General features: G+C 38.5%; 1 long non-coding RNA gene across 2 annotated transcripts in view; it reads right to left on the reverse strand.

Moving 5' to 3' along the window:
* LOC309615703 overlaps positions 1-15,978 on the reverse strand; it is a 124,451-nt gene that overhangs the window by 71,924 nt on the left and 36,549 nt on the right. The window contains exon 4 of one of the 2 annotated variants that reach the window (XR_014236982.1): positions 8,172-8,276. The exons of the other annotated variant lie outside the window; for it this stretch is intronic. This is a non-coding gene — a long non-coding RNA (uncharacterized lncRNA). Of the gene's footprint in view, positions 1-8,171; positions 8,277-15,978 lie in introns of those variants that run through there. 2 annotated transcript variants of the gene reach the window in all.

The following is a 15,978-nucleotide window of genomic DNA, read 5'->3' on the forward strand; positions in this document are numbered from 1 at the left end:
AGCTGGATGGTGGTGATGGTTGCACAATAGTGTTGATGTACTTAATGTCACTGAATTATACACTTAAAATGGTTAAAATGGTAAATTTTACATTATATGTATTTCATTACAATTTTTAAAAATAAAATAAATGATTGTGAGAGGAATATGTTTTACCTGCATTGAGTTCCTTCTCCCATAAAGTCTGTCACCCTCTTGGTCTTGTTACTGTCACTGAGGATGAGCAGTGGACCAGAGGCAACCAGAAATTTGCATAGAAATATGTGTACCGAGTAAGCATTAACTAGTGTCTTCCGGGTTGACTGAGAACCTTGTAGTCTACTCATGAATGGTTTCCTAAGAGAAAAAATAATAATATTGCTTTCTTTACGAATGAAGAGTACTTTTTAAAATTAACATAGGGATTCATTCATTCATTTGTTCATTTTTTTCACCCATCTACTGGTAAGTGCCTGCTGTAGATTCAGTCATTTATACTTTTCCTTTTCCAGATCCTCTTTGTGTTGTAAAAATAAGATAACTGAATCTTAGGGCTGGAAGGAGAGATGGGTTGAGGCCAAGAAATAAGCCTTGGAGTTCATCCCTGTGTCTGGAAGCTTCAGGATTATCTAGAAATGTCAGCTGTCTAACGGCTTACATGAGTCTTTGGGAATTTCTGGTTTTTAAATATTTAGAGACACAACAGCAGTCCTTTATTTGCAAAGGCACCCAATTCAAATCGGCTTCATAACTCAGTGGCCTTTTATTGCCCATAGGGGAGCTCTGGCTTCAGGGATGGCTGGACCTGGGATGGCAGGACTCCCCTTTCTGGGTCCTTGTCCTTTGTCTTCCCTGCTTTGTGTTCACTGGTTTCACGGTCTCTTACTGTCGACTGCTCCACTCCTCATTTACTCTGTGGCACAGGCATTGCTCTTCTCTTCTGTTTTTAGGACATTCCAAGTGTGATCCTTGCCTTACAGCTTTACGTTTACTGCTCTTTCTCCCTGAGCCCTTTCCCCCAGGTATCCACATGGGTCACTCCATCATTTCATTCAGGTCAAATGCCATCTTGTCAGAGAGGTCTATCCTGACTACATAATTTAGTATAATACACACACACACACACACACACACACACACAAGCTCACCACATCTCTGTCAATGCCCATTCTCCTTACTCTGCTTTATTTTTTTCATAGCACCCAAATTTGATTATTGTCTAACTAAAATGTAAGCTTCATGCAAGTAGAGACATTTTTTCACTTGGTTGCATTCCCAGTGTCTAGAGCAGGGCTTGGCAAGACTACAGCTCACAGCCAAATGTGCACTGCCTGTTTTTATGTGGCTTATGTGCTAACAACAAGTTTTTATGTTTTCAGATTGTTTTTTAAAAAATCAAAAGAAGACTATCTTGTGACACATGAAAATAAAGGAAATTCAAATTTCTGTGTCCATAAATAAAGTATTATGGGAGACAATCACACTCATTTATTTATTTATGTATTGTCTATGGCCGCTTTCACCTTACCATGACAGAGTCAGGCAATTAGGACAGAGACCATATTTGGTCTGTAAAGCCTCAACTTTATAGAAAATTTGCTGACCCCTGGTCTAGAACAATACCTGGCACATAAAGGTGGATGAAATAAATACTGGTGAGTGAGTACATTTCTGCTCTCTCAATAATAGACTTCTTTCAGTGACCTGAAAATTATACACAGCTTTTGTCTAATCACTGGTTCCTCTGATAAAAGGATTTAACTTTCCCTAATGATAAAGGAATTGGCACAGAATCCAAAAAATATGCTACAAGAAAAAAAGAGAGAGTAAAATAAGAACAAATAATAAAATCACAGCATATTGTATATAAAACTTATGAACAACAATATATCCAGGAACTTAATAATATATCCATCTCTGTACATTATCATTAAATCCCTTCATTCATTCACTTTTTCTCTTTCTTCTGCTATATAATCCAAGTCTGTCTGATACACCCTCTCCTTCAGCTAATCACGACTCTCGGTTCCCAAAAATACCAGATCTTCCTTCCTTCAATAAACCCACACATTCTCCACCCTCTGTCTGGGATGTTTTCCTTTTACCCACCTGGTGAATGCTTGCTTGTTATTCAGAAGATGAGAGCTCAAATACCACCACCTCCCCACCATCCCAGTACAAAAACTCCCATACATGATGGCTTACATCTGCATTCATTCGTTCATTCATTCATTCATTCATCCTACACACATCCGTTGGACAACCACTCTATGACAAACATTCTTCCAGATACAGGGCTACAGCCGTTAAAAAGAGAGATTTCATTCTACTCTCTTGGAGCTAATATTTTATTGGAGGAAAAGACAATAAATTTTTTAAATAAATGATACTGTCAGTGTTGGATAGACAGTGAGTGAGTGATACATGTTGTTAGTAGTTTGAGTTCACTATTAGCAAGTGACACACAGACATGGAAACTATGTGAGTATTTTGAAATATTAGGAAAATGTGCACCTAATTTCAGATTATTAAACTTGTGAGAAAAATAAATGAGAAGATAAAAATTATTGCTATTTAAAGACCTGTTTTTAAAGGGAGCATAAAAGCAAAAAAAAAAAAAAAGAGGGGGGCAAAACATGAGTGTAAACTTAAAATTATGTGAGTCGAAAAAAATTCCGTTGTTGGAACTGAATCAGATAATTTTTAAAATCAATTGGTTCATTGCTTTGCAATTCATCTGTGTAGCTGGAATCTGGACGTACCAGTTTCACATCATATTAAAACGGTCCTCGTTTTTTTTTTTTGTCTTTTTTAATTAATTATTTATTTGTTCATTTATTTATTTATGGCTGTGCTGGGTCTTCGTTTCTGTGCGAGGGCTTTCTCTAGTTGTGGCAAGCGGGGGCCACTCTTCATCGCGGTGCGCGGGCCTCTCACCGTCGCGGCCTCTCTTGTTGCGGAGCACAGGCTCCAGACGCGCAGGCTCAGTAGTTGTGGCTCACGGGCCCAGTTGCTCCGCGGCATGTGGGATCTTCCCAGACCAGGGCTCGAACCCGTGTCCCCTGCATTGGCAGGCAGATTCTCAACCATTGCGCCACCAGGGAAGCCCACGGTCCTCGTTTTTAAGTTGCACTGACCAATTTTTTTTTTTTTTTTTTTTTTTTTATGGCTGAGTTCGGTCTTCGTTGCTGCGTGCGGGCTCTAGTTGCGGCGAGCAGGGGCTACTCTTCGTTGCGGTGCGTGGGCCTCTCACCGCGGTGGCCTCTCTCGTTGCGGAGCACAGGATCTAGGCACACGGGCCTCAGCAGTTGTGGCTCGCAGGCTCTAGAGTGCAGGCTCAGCAGCTGTGGCTCACGGGCCCAGCTGCTCCGCGGCATGTGGGATTCTCCCGGACCAGGGCTCGAACCCGTGTCCCCTGCATTGGTAGGCGGACTCTTAACCACTGTGCCACCAGGGAAGCCCCGACCAATTTTTTAAGATTTCATTTTTCTCCACTGATTCCCTGCTGTGAGACTAAGCACTGTCTCAAGCTAATTATTTCTATGTCTAATAAAATATTTAAAAGGCATAAGTGTCCAAGAATAATATTCTGAGCTTTCAATTTAATTTTTAAATTTAAACTAAAGGTAAATTTCATACTCATTTTCCACAATTTCATATTCAGTTCATTCAGATGTATTCAGTAGATTCAAACAATGGTAATTAAATGAGCTATTGTAATTTTTTAAAGTTTACTTTCTCAGAAGGGCTAAACAAGGTCAAGTTTATTTGCTGATGCCATAGTTTCTCAGAACTTTTCCAAGACATCTAGAGAAGAAAGGCAGGGAGACAGCTCTTTGAAATATGGCTTCAAGAAATACTATTTCATATCAAAAACATTGTGAGTGTGTGTGGACACAAGCTATGTGTGTCAGAAAAAGAGTCGGGGTGTGTGTGCACCTTTGTGTATATTCATGCTGAGAGCGCAAGAGTAACATAAACATTTGGGAATGTTTTTGAAAAAGTCTCACTCCCACGTGATAGGAATAGAGATTACATGATATTTGCTGTTGATGTTTCAACCCTAATTATTAAGGCTCAGCGTCTTAGAGTAATTCTTTCTTGAGGCACTGGAAGACACTCCCATTGAAAAAGAAAGACAGTTGCTCAAGTGTGTTATGTATTAAGGATGAAGACAGAAAAAAAAAAAACGTGGGAAGGGCTTGACCCTAAAATTAACTTCCTTTCTACTACAGAAGAATCCCTATTTATTGGCATTCAGGGCAACGTACAAAAAGAATACCTTTTGTCTCAATTCCTGAGAATTAGCAGAAAAATGCAACTCAATTGCCTGGAATCACACTTTCTCCTATTTGTCTGTCTAATTAATAATTTCTTCTATCTTATATTTGTGTATACAAAGGGTAACTACCTTCTTACAGGATGTCTCCAAATTTCAGAGTTTTCTAAATTTTCAAAGACAAAGTACATAACTTTGCAAAATAAATAGAGTGATTACTGTAACTTTGGGACTGTCTGCCCAACATTAAAAGTGAGAGATGTCTGACAATCATCTGTTTTGGTTAAACCGACTTTTGATTCATAGAAATATGTAGAGGATACTTCTGAAATGATCATTAATCTGGTTAATTCTGATAGATATGGCCAAATGAAAATATGATTATTGGTTAATCAAGGAGCAACTTAATGTTATTCAGTAGTAAATGGGAGTTTAAAAAAATGTGCTTGGAATATTGTCCATCGTGACGTTGCAGTCAGGTGAGATATCTGCCATATTAAGCAGTTACTATGGACAAAATCACATTGATGTTGCAGAAAGGTCATCATTGCAGTAGCATGAGGAAGCCTAGATTAAAGGCAAGGAAAAAAAGACAGAAGAAGGAGGCAGCAATCCAGGGAAAAATGATTACGGCTTGAATTCAAGCAGTGGGAATAAAAATGGAATGAAAGGAAGGATTTAGAGACATGAAGAAGGTCGAATCTAAAAGACCTAGAAAATGAATGGATGTGGTCTAGGTGAACTGAGGGATGAGTGAGAAGAAAGAATCGAAGATGTGCTTCAAGTTTCTAGCTTGGATGGCAGACTCTGACGGCAACTGGGGGAGAAACAGATTTCAATATAATCTTTCATGAATATACTAAAGATGGTGATTTTAAGAAACAGCTCTAGTGAGGCATAATGCACATACCATACAACTCACTCATTTAAAATGTGTAATTCAGTGGCTTTCACCATGTCCCAAGATTTGTGCAACCATCACCACAATCAAATTTAGAACGTTCTCAGTACCCCAAAAAGGAACACCATACCCTTTAGTCGTTACCCTCAACACCCCACCCCATCTCCCCCAAGCCTAGGCAACCATTAATCTACTTTCTGTACCTATAGATGTGTCTATTTAGGACATTTCATATAAACGGAATTACATAATCAATTACGTACATGGTCCTTAGTGACTGACTTCTTTCACTTAGCATGTTTTCAAGGTTCATCCATGTTGTAACATGTATAAGTCCATTATTTCTTTTTATTACTGAAAATGTATTATCATATAGATATGCCACCCTTTATGTATCCATTCATCAGTTCATGGGCATTTGGATTGTTTCCACTTTGGGGCTATTACGAATAATACCGCTATGAATATTTACATGTAAGTTTTTATGTGGATGTATGTTTTCAACTCTCTTGGATATATACGTAGAAGGAGTATTACTGGGTCACATTGTAACTTTAGCCTTTTGTAGAACTGCCAAACTGGTCTGTAAAATTGTTGCATCATATTATGCTCCCTCCAGCAATGTCTGAGGACTCCAGTATCTCCACATCCTCCCCAGTATTCTTTATTCTCTATCTTTTCTATTATAACCATCCTAATGAGTGTGAAGTGGTATCTCATTGTGACTTTAATTTTGATTTCCCTAATGACTGATAGCATTGAACATCTTTTCTTGTGCTTATTGACTATTTGTATATCTTCTTTGGAGAAAGGTCTATTCATAACTTATGCCCATTTTTCAGTTGGGTTGTTTGTCTTTTTGTTACCCAGCTGTAAGAGTTCTTTATATATTTTAGGTACAAGTCCCTTAACAGAAACATGATTTGCAAATATTTTCTCTCACTCTGTAGGTTGTTTATTCACTTTCTTTCTTGGGTTTTTTTTTTTTTTTTTTTTTGGTTGTTGTTAAATATTTATTTATTTATTTACTTGGCTGTGCCAGGTCTTAGTTGCTGCATGAGGGATCTTCGATGCCTCATGTGGGATCTTCGTTGAGGCATGTGGGATCTAGTTCCCTGACCAGGGATTGAACCCCTGCCCCCTGCTTTGGGAGCATGGAGTCTTAACCACTGGACCAACAGGGAAGTCCCAATTCACCATCTTGATGATGTCCTTGGAAGCACAGAAGATTTTAATATTGATGATCTCCAGTTTACCTATTTTTCTGGCATGTACTTTGGGTGTCATATCTAAGAAATCATTGCCTACTCAAAGGCTACAAAGATTTATACCTATATTTTCTTCTGAGAGTTTTATAGTTTGACCTCTTACATTTAGGCCTGTCATCCACTTTGAGTCAATCTTTGTATATGGTGTGAGGTAAGTGTCTACGGTATGAGGTAAGTGTCTAACGTCATTCTTTGAATGTGGATATCCAGTTCTCTCAGCACCTTTTGTTGAGGAGAGTATTTTTTCCCATTGACTTGTATTGGCACCCTCTCACGGTCCTAGCTGATTGCCCCAGAGTTGTGCATCTGACTTAAAGATAGTTGATCCATAAGTTTGTCAATGGTAATGATGTAACCTGAGTTCTAAAAACTCTGCTTAGTAAGAAAGAACTCTGTCAATGAGATTGTTCCCTCTTGGAAATCTGAATAGACATGCAAAAAAGAATTTTGTAATTGGAAGAACAACTAAAAGATTATAAAGAAAAAAGTTGTTAGTCATATGATGATTATGAATGAGCTGAATTATTAATAAGTAGATGTTATAGTAGAGAAAATACAGACAGAGAATGATTTGATTGATCTGACAACTTAGAGGGAAGTGACAAGAGACCCAGGAGAAGCAGAGCCTAAAAGCGCTGAGTCATTGTCGAGACAGAGCGGAGAGATGATACAGAAACCGTTGTGAAGGGTTTCATACAATATTTTTTTCTTAAATTCCTAAGAACTACTAGACTCTTCCTTGTGTTAGCCAGAGAGATTTGCTGATCCTTGCAATCAAAATGACCACCCATATGTGTTCTGACTGTTAAATCTACGGGCGCCATAGAATACTGTTAAATGAAATGAGACAGCTTGTGTTCGCAAGTCTGATACATACCTGGCTCCTAATAGAAGTTGCACAAACGCCAATTTCCCTGACCTACTCTCAGACTCTCCTAGTAGGTTTCATGGGCACTGTCTGAATTCTGCAGGTATCAGAGATGCCCCAAGTCATCCTGTTGTAACATGGATATACGGCAACCTAAATCATAACTGAAATTCCTTTGGCTCCAGCAGTAAATACTGTAATGAATGAGGTACCAAATTTAACTGATGAACAGATGGAGCCTGTCCAGCTGACGTCTCTCTTCAGGTTTCCTATTCATCCACCTCAGTAATTTTTTTTTAACTTGGAGTCTTTTTACTGGTAGAAAATATTTTGGATCAGATACAGTACTTTTTTTTCACTTAATAGGAGAAATCACATTGGAAATTAATACACACATGCCATGAATACATGAGTGATCTCACAGATACTATATTAATAGTAATCTCAGCCACATATTCTTTCTTTTAAACTAATTGTGATCAACTTTTTGTCTTTGATTTCACAGCATGTTTAGTCTTTTGTGTTTTGTTTTTTTTTTCACTTGTCAACGGATTAAGCTTGAGAAGATAAGCCTGGAGCGATGCAGCTTTGCAAGGAGGCACTAATATTCAGACAAAAATGATAGGGGTGGAACTCAGATTTTAGGCAAAGTTCCAGGTGGGCTACAATAGCAACATTCTTGAAGACTTAGAGTTTCATTCAGATTTTTTTGAATGTTGACTTTGCTTCTAGGATTTAATACTGTATAATTATTTTCTTTCTTTACTCCTTAGATCATTACTGATGATAGAACATAATTTACATGGAAATCTGGGTTACAACAACATAGTGATTTTGCTAAAATGGCATCAACAACAAATTTCATAGAATAAATAATAATTATAAATTATGCATGTTTTTATTATTCACTTAAACCTCATTGGTCCATCAGCAGAACTTCCGTATTGGATGCGGGTCTCCATTTGTGCTCTGGCCCATGCCCTGCAAATATTGGGGGACAAATGACAAAACAGAAGATAGAAATTTAAGGCAGAAATAAACTTAATAAACTAGCAAGTGGGAATGTGGTAACTTTTGGTGGCTGTTAAGTGAAAAACAAGAAAGAGCAAGACTTAGGATGGGAATTTTTTCGTGAGGCACATTGCACCTGTTCTTTCTTCCTTGCTAGAATCATTTTATTTGCTTCCTAACTTGCACCCAAAAATGCTAAATCTCTGGCTCAAGCTACTGTCAGGTGGAGTGCCTTTGTCCCTGGAACCTCAGATGTTTGATTATTCCCTCATTGTTATTCATTTTTTAGGTTGTTGTGATTTTTTTCATATGGGAGGAAATGACCAGAATATTAAAATAGGAAACCCATCATGTTTTATTCTCTCACATAAAATATAAAAACTGTACATCAATGGAGTGTAACGCAAGGCTATTTCTCATAGGTAAGACAAATACACGAACACTGCAAAAGCCATAAACACCATAAATAACACTGAGGTAAAATCAAGCATCATCAGTGAAATAGAAAGATGCTTTCCTTATTCATAATGCTAACTGAACTCTGCAGTGAGATTAATGATAGCTGCAGATAGCATTAAGTTATTTTGGTAACAAAATTCAAGTGATTACTAATCCTCCATTCATTAGCACTTCAACTGAAGTCACCGCATTAAATCACTTGAAGGATTCAGAATTTTTCTCTCATACAATTTTGAAGAAGGTCTGTATCAGAAACGATATTTTCATATTTGTCTTCCTAGAATGACAATATGTTCCATGAGTACACCAAACGCAAGTCTCCATGTTACCTTGTCATGAGGGATGGTATCTTACTATCTTTCACATCAAAACTGAAACATCTTTTCTGCAGAAAGACCCTGCCTGATTCCCCAGTCTAAATTTGGTCACATAGTTTTGTAGAGGTATTCCTCATTTTATTGCATTTTGCTTTATCGCACTTCATGTTTTTTTACAAATTGAAGGTTTGTGGCCACCCTGCATGGAGCAAGTCTATCGGTGCCTTTTTTCCAACAGCATTTGCCCACTTTCTGTCTCTGTGTCACATTTTGGTAATGCTAGCAATATTTCACACCTTCTCATTACTATTATATTTGTTTTGGTGATCTATGTTTAGTGATCTTTGATGTTACTATTGCAAAATGATTATGACTTGTTGAAGGCTCAGATGATGGTTAGCATTTTTTAGCAGTAAAGTATTCTTAAAATTAACGCATGTACCTTTTTTTAGTCATAATGCTATTGCATACTTAATAGACTACAGTATAGTGTAAACAACAACTTTTACATACACTAGGAAACCAAAAAATTCATGTGACTTGCTTTATTGTGATATTTGCTTTATTGTGGTGGTCTGGAACCGAACCTGCAATATCTCTTAAGTTATGCCTGTATTCGGTGTGTGTTTCCTTTATAGGGATTGGTACAATTGCCATTGACTTATGCCTTTATGTGTTTAAGGTCTATTCCACTAGATGAAGTTTAACAACTACAAGGACCATGTTTGTTAGGTTCACTACACATCCCTGACACCTTGCACTGTTTCTGGCAAACGTTAGTCGCTCAAAAATATTTTGGGGATAAATTTTATTCACCTCATCGCCATTTACGCACTCTGAAGCTCATAATGCAGAAAAAGTAAAAAGTGCAAAGGGAGGTTGGGGGGAATGACGTGAAGAAGACTTAGAGGTTCTTAATGTTTAAGGTTCCCAGAGGGTCACACAACAAGGAAAAGGCTTGAAGAAGTTGAAAATAGTTTCATTTTGGAATGAAGAAGTCTAGGAGGGCCAATAAGGTGGGCCTGGGTTTATCCTTTTGAAAGGATGCTGATCAATAAGGTGGGAGTTTTATGGCCTTTTGAGTTTCCCTTGTTTAAGAAAGAGATGACAGGGGACTTCCCTGGCAGTCCAGGGGTTAAGACTTCGCCTTCCAATGCAGGGGGTGCGGGTTCGATCCCTGGTCGGGGAGCTAAGATCCCACATGCCTTGTGGCCAAAAAACCAAAACATAAAACAGAAGCAATACTGTAACAAACTCAATAAAGACTAAAAATGGTCCACATAAAAAAAAAAAAAAAAAAAAGATGACGAACAGATTCAGAAGAGGGTGATTTTGCTCCTGCTGTTTTCAAAAGTAGACAACGTTTGCATCAGCCCCTCAGGACACTATCATTTACTAGTCTGCTGGTTACTCTAAGGGAAAATAAGATTTTCAGACTCCAGTTTGAAAGATTTTATCTATGTCCTCATAGATAAAATTATTTAAGTGTTGAAAAGTTCCAGTTTTCCATTTCTTATCTTTTCTGTTGGGTTCTGTACTCCCTGGGAATATATTACACACTTTACCCAATATGAGAACGTGAAAATTTAGATAATGTCTATAATCCACCCCTTCCCAAACTAAATGCGACCTTTGGGTCTTATTTGTCTTAATGTCCCTAGAGCCTAGGGCAGTGCCTGGCACATAGCAGATGCCCAAGAAATATATGTTGAATAAAAATACCCATGCAAAAGTACATCCTCTATAGGCCATCCTTTCCCCTCACACCCCCAGGCCCACCCTCAATCTCATTAGGTTGAAAAATCCAAATATATAGGACTGTTTGGAGTCAAAGAGATGGCAGCATAAAAGGAGGGTTTGAAAGAAAGTTGCTAAGAACTTGGAGAAGCCCCTCCACGCACATCCCCCGGATAAGAGATAAGTCTTAGACAAGGTCCAACCAGGACAAAGCAGATTTATCCATTTTCCGTGTAGACATCTATAGGCATCTTGGACATATGATGTGATTAGCATTGAGATAAATCCAAGACACTCATGTTAAATGACAGCAGCAAATCAACTGGGGAATAGGACAGAGTTTTACTCTCCCAGGACAGTCTGTTCTTGGAGACACAGAATAACCATGTTTACTGATCAAGACGCCAGGAAGATACTGCCTTCCCTAGAGGACAGTAGTTTCTAACCTTTTGCTATAGCGTATGCCTTAGAGGATCTGATGAAGGTGTTGGACCGTCTGAAGATTGATGTACGTTTCCTGTAGTACGTGGGAAAGACTACAACCATAGAGTATCACAGGACAGCTTAGCCTCTTTACCCTTCAACACAGAGGAACATTGTCAAACCCCTATATGTGAGGCAAAGCTATTAGAAATATTAAGTAGATGACACTTTACTGGTCCCCTAGAAAGAAAGAAATAGAAAGAAAAAAAGAAAGAAAGAGAACAGCAATCATGTGGTGGATTCTGATTATAAATAATCAAGGCGGGTGGGGCAAAGTCTGGTGTTCACAATCCTTAGTGTTAGGGAAAATGCTTCCCCCCCCCCCCCCCCCCCCCCCCCCCCCCCCGCTCTTTACTTTCCATGAAAATTCTTAGGGAATTTTCTGGGAACATCTGGACTTGCTCCGCCCCATTACTTAGTCAGCCCCAAGTGGAAAGACTTATCAGATCGATAAGTTTAGTAAGAAAAAAATCAAGCATGCCCTGCCTCTTTTCTTTGGGAGCAAACCTAGAAGCAAGCTATTCCCCGGTGATGAGGCCAGTTTTACTCTTCTTTTATGCCTACCTCTTAATTTGTACGGAAACTTGATGGGGAAGAAGCCATTTGTTGTTTCCCCTTAGAGACCTCCACTACTTGGTACCAAGTGATGCTTGGTGCATGTGGTACTTTTTCGTTGGTTCACTGATGTGCACGTGGTCTCATCTGAAGCAGATCTTTTAGACATCTCAGGATTATTCTCAAAGAATCATTACAAGGAGGAAGTTTAAGCACGTTCTACAGAATCTTTTAAAATTATGTAACCTCAGTCGATTCTATTTTAAATTTAAACATAACCTTGTATGGAAATTAGTAGTGAGGAAAAAATGGTCAATGGTTCCATGCTTAGATAACCTTGATGAAAGCTACTTTAGAATTTGTTCAGAGCAGGAAACAATTAATGACGAACTAGTAGACAAGATCTTCAAGTTATCATGTGTTTGTTCTATAGTAATATGCTCTATTGTGGTGGTCATTGTCACTGCTGTATTCTCAACATTTACTAGTCAGGATTTTTTCTACTAATTTACAAGGTTGCTTAAATAAATATATATCAGAGAAATAAATGGTAGCTAGGCAAAACTAGTTTTTTTTTAGGTGTAATTGCTGAAATAAACCTCTAGAAATCATGTAAAATCAAAAGCCCAGGCTGTATAAGGATACATAAGTAAAGTTTTTTGTAATCTTTGAAATTTGTAATAAACTTAAATTCACACATACCTACATAGACTTTGCTTAAAGGGATTCCAACAATGTTCAAAGGGATTGCCCATCTGAAGCACGGTCGCTAGTAAATAGGAAAACACCCCAGGGAATTCCCTGGCAGTCCAGTGGTTAGGGCTCTGCACTTCCACTGCAGGGGCCTGGGGTTCGATCCTTGGTCAGGGAACTAAGATCCCACAAGCCACTCAGTGAGGCCAAAAAACCCATGCAACAACAGCAACAAAAACAAGCCAGTGTTCGTCCAGCTCTTTGGGTGACTGGTGAAGTCTGGCTGGACGTCTGCTCTGAATGGTTTGTCATTAAGAACAAGTTGAGCAGGTCAGGCCACTCTCCATCAATGCATGTTATCAGCAAGACCTATTAAACTTTAACTCCACATTATGAGACTTCTGCGGCTGAGAACATTGACGGTGTGTGTAATACAGGAAATGCACGTTCAGAATAGTTCCCAGCAGGTATTTGGTAAATAATGTTTGTGTCTACTCTAACACGGTTGAGTGATAAGACATTTGATATAAACATTGATTATCTTTATTACAGAAAAGTATAAGTGCAATTCCAAATGAAGCAAAGCCTATATACGATTAAAAAAAATACCACTTATTTTTTTAAAAAAATTTTTTGGAGTATAATTGCTTTACAATGGTGTGTTAGTTCCTGCTGTACAGCAAAGTGAACCAGTTTTATATATATACATATATCCCCTCTTTTTAGATTTTCTTCCCAATTAGGTCACCACAGAGCATTGAGTAGAGTTCCCTGTGCTATACAGTAGGTTCTCATTAGTTATTTATTTTATACATAGTAGTGTATATATGTCAACCCCAATCTCCCAATTCATCCTCCCCCTTCCCCCCTTGGTATCCATAGGTTTGTTCTCTACATCTGTGTCTCTATTTCTGCTTTGCAAATAAGTTCATATTTAACATGTGTTGTTATGAATACAGTGCATTTTAAAGAATGATTTGAGTGTACTGGATTTGGGGATAAGAAAGCCTTTAATCCATATATTGTTATTAAATCATCATCACAACTACAGATAGGTATTTTACATTTGATTTGAATTTATTGCCCTCTAAAAAATATAAAATACCTTATGAGAAATGGAATATTGCCTGCCATATCACTAAACAAAGGATGTCACAGTCATCAGTGATTACAGCCATCACCGAAGGTAAGCTGGTGAGCCCTAAGGGAACTCAGGAAGTAAACAAACAATACCTGCCATCTAGCAGCCGTCAGACTTCAGCCACTCCCCACGGTGAGCCCTGAGGAAACTCAGGATGGGAAAACACAGGATATTGGCCCCAGATAGCTGAAGTGCATATCAAAGGGATGATTTCAGTGAGCCCAGATTCTTGCATCTTCCCACACATAGAAAAGCACTAAATTCTTTAACTTGAAATTTCTAGTTTCCTTTAATTAACAGTAATCTTTTGTTCCTACTACCTGCCCTTTGTTGCAAAACTCCTATGTAACCGAGCTCTCCCTTCACCTCTTCAGAGCAGTTCTTTCAGGGTTACTTGCGATGCTTGCCTCCTGGGCTTGAAGTCATAAAAATTTTCGCCAAGTAAAACATAACTCTCAAATTTTAGGTTGTTCATTTAATTTTTTAGTCGACACTTATAATGTAAAAATTTAACCAAATTTGAGTTACTTCTTTTAGACAGTCATCGATAAACCTGCTTCATTCTATTTCAGTTACTAAAAGATAGTCAATGAAAATAATGTATTCTGTAACTCTGATTTCTAAAATGCTAAATTAACTGAATAGGTTTTGGTTAGATATTTGGTGGTAGTAAATACAACTTAAGTGACAGAATTACAAAAGTTCACTGCAGTGAAACCTAAAAACTATATGGAATATACGAGAGAAGGGAGACGTAGATTCTGAGGCCGCAATCTTTCCCCTTGGCTATTGCAACTAATAATCCTGTTTTCTCTCTTTCTCTCTCTTTCTTTTTAATGACAATGAGCCAATGTATCCAGAAGCACGGATTGTAATGTTTGAGTTCATTAAGTAGAATTTTATCTTTAAGTCAATTAGGAGCCCACTGAGACATTCTATAAGGAAGAGCATAGTCCAAATTCACTTGAGAAAGGGGCATGTCAATGAATCAGATAGAAGAAAAAGGTAGGGAGCTGGGAAAATGACAACAGAGGTCCAGACTCAACATGGTTAAAGCCCAGGCAGGAGTCCTTGATGAGATAACATATAGGGTTAAGTGAATGACTATGAAAAATACAGGAGAGAAACACGGTAGATTGAATACAGGTGTTTTCTTCTATTCCCTCCTGAAACTCACGAAAATGGTGATAAAGGGATTTTTTTAAGAGCATAAGTGCCCAAGAACAAATGGTAGAGAAGCTGTGGCAGCAGTCAAATTTTGGAAGCTGGAAAGCCAGTGAACGAACTTAACAGAGTAGAGGTAGCCTGGACCTGAGTTGGCAGCGGAGAAAACCCAGCAGCAAGGCCACCTGAGCTGCAGAAGCCCAAAAAAGCACAGAAATTGGAGGGACCATGTACCTGAAAGTAAAGATGCAGTTAAGAATAAAACTAAGCTCGGCTAACTGTTCACAAAAGGAGCAGTTATCCCCCGGATTCTGTCTCTCACCCTACGTACGTAGCTGAGCAGCTGCTCTTCGTCCACCCAGGCAGAGGACAAGGATGCCTTCCACAAAGGCAGAGCTGGGGGAGAATGTGAGGCCAGACACCGAGCTCCACTGGCAAGGCAGTGAGCCACTGAAAATGAAAACTGGGGCTGCGGTGAAAAACCCGTGTAAGGAAGGAAAAATCTCCCACCCCTTAACCCAGTCGACTCTGAGAAAACGCTAACTGGCTTATTCTCTTTGTCCTTCTAGGCAGAATGATAAGTCTGGTTACCATCTGTCACCATACAAAGATAGTATATTATTACTGACTATATACATTCCCCACACTGTACATACCATACCTGCGACTTATTTATTTTGTAACTGGAAGTTTGTGCCTCTTAACATATTTCTCTTATCCCCTCATCACCCTCTCCCTGGCAACCACCTGTTTGTTCTCCGTGTCTATGACTCTGTTTCTGTTCTATTTGTTCATTTGTTTTGGTTTTTAGATTCCACATATATGTGAAATCATATTCTTTTTGTCTTTCTCTTTCTGACTTATTTCACTTAGCATAATACCTTCTATGTCCATCCATGTTGTTGCAAATGGCAAGATTTCTTTCTTTTAATGGCTGAGTAATATTCCCCTGTGTGTGTGTGTGTGTGTGTGTGTGTGTGTATCACATCTTCTTTTTCCATTCATCTGTTGATGAACACTTAGGTTGCTTCCATATCTTGGCTATTGTGAGTAATGCTGCAATGAACACAGGGGTACGTATATCACACACAGAACATTTCCATCATCACAGAAAGTTGTATTG

The sequence above is a fragment of the Balaenoptera borealis genome (genome assembly GCF_965194805.1).
Source record: "Balaenoptera borealis genome assembly, chromosome: 18".
In the NCBI taxonomy this organism is placed as follows: domain Eukaryota; kingdom Metazoa; phylum Chordata; class Mammalia; order Artiodactyla; family Balaenopteridae; genus Balaenoptera; species Balaenoptera borealis.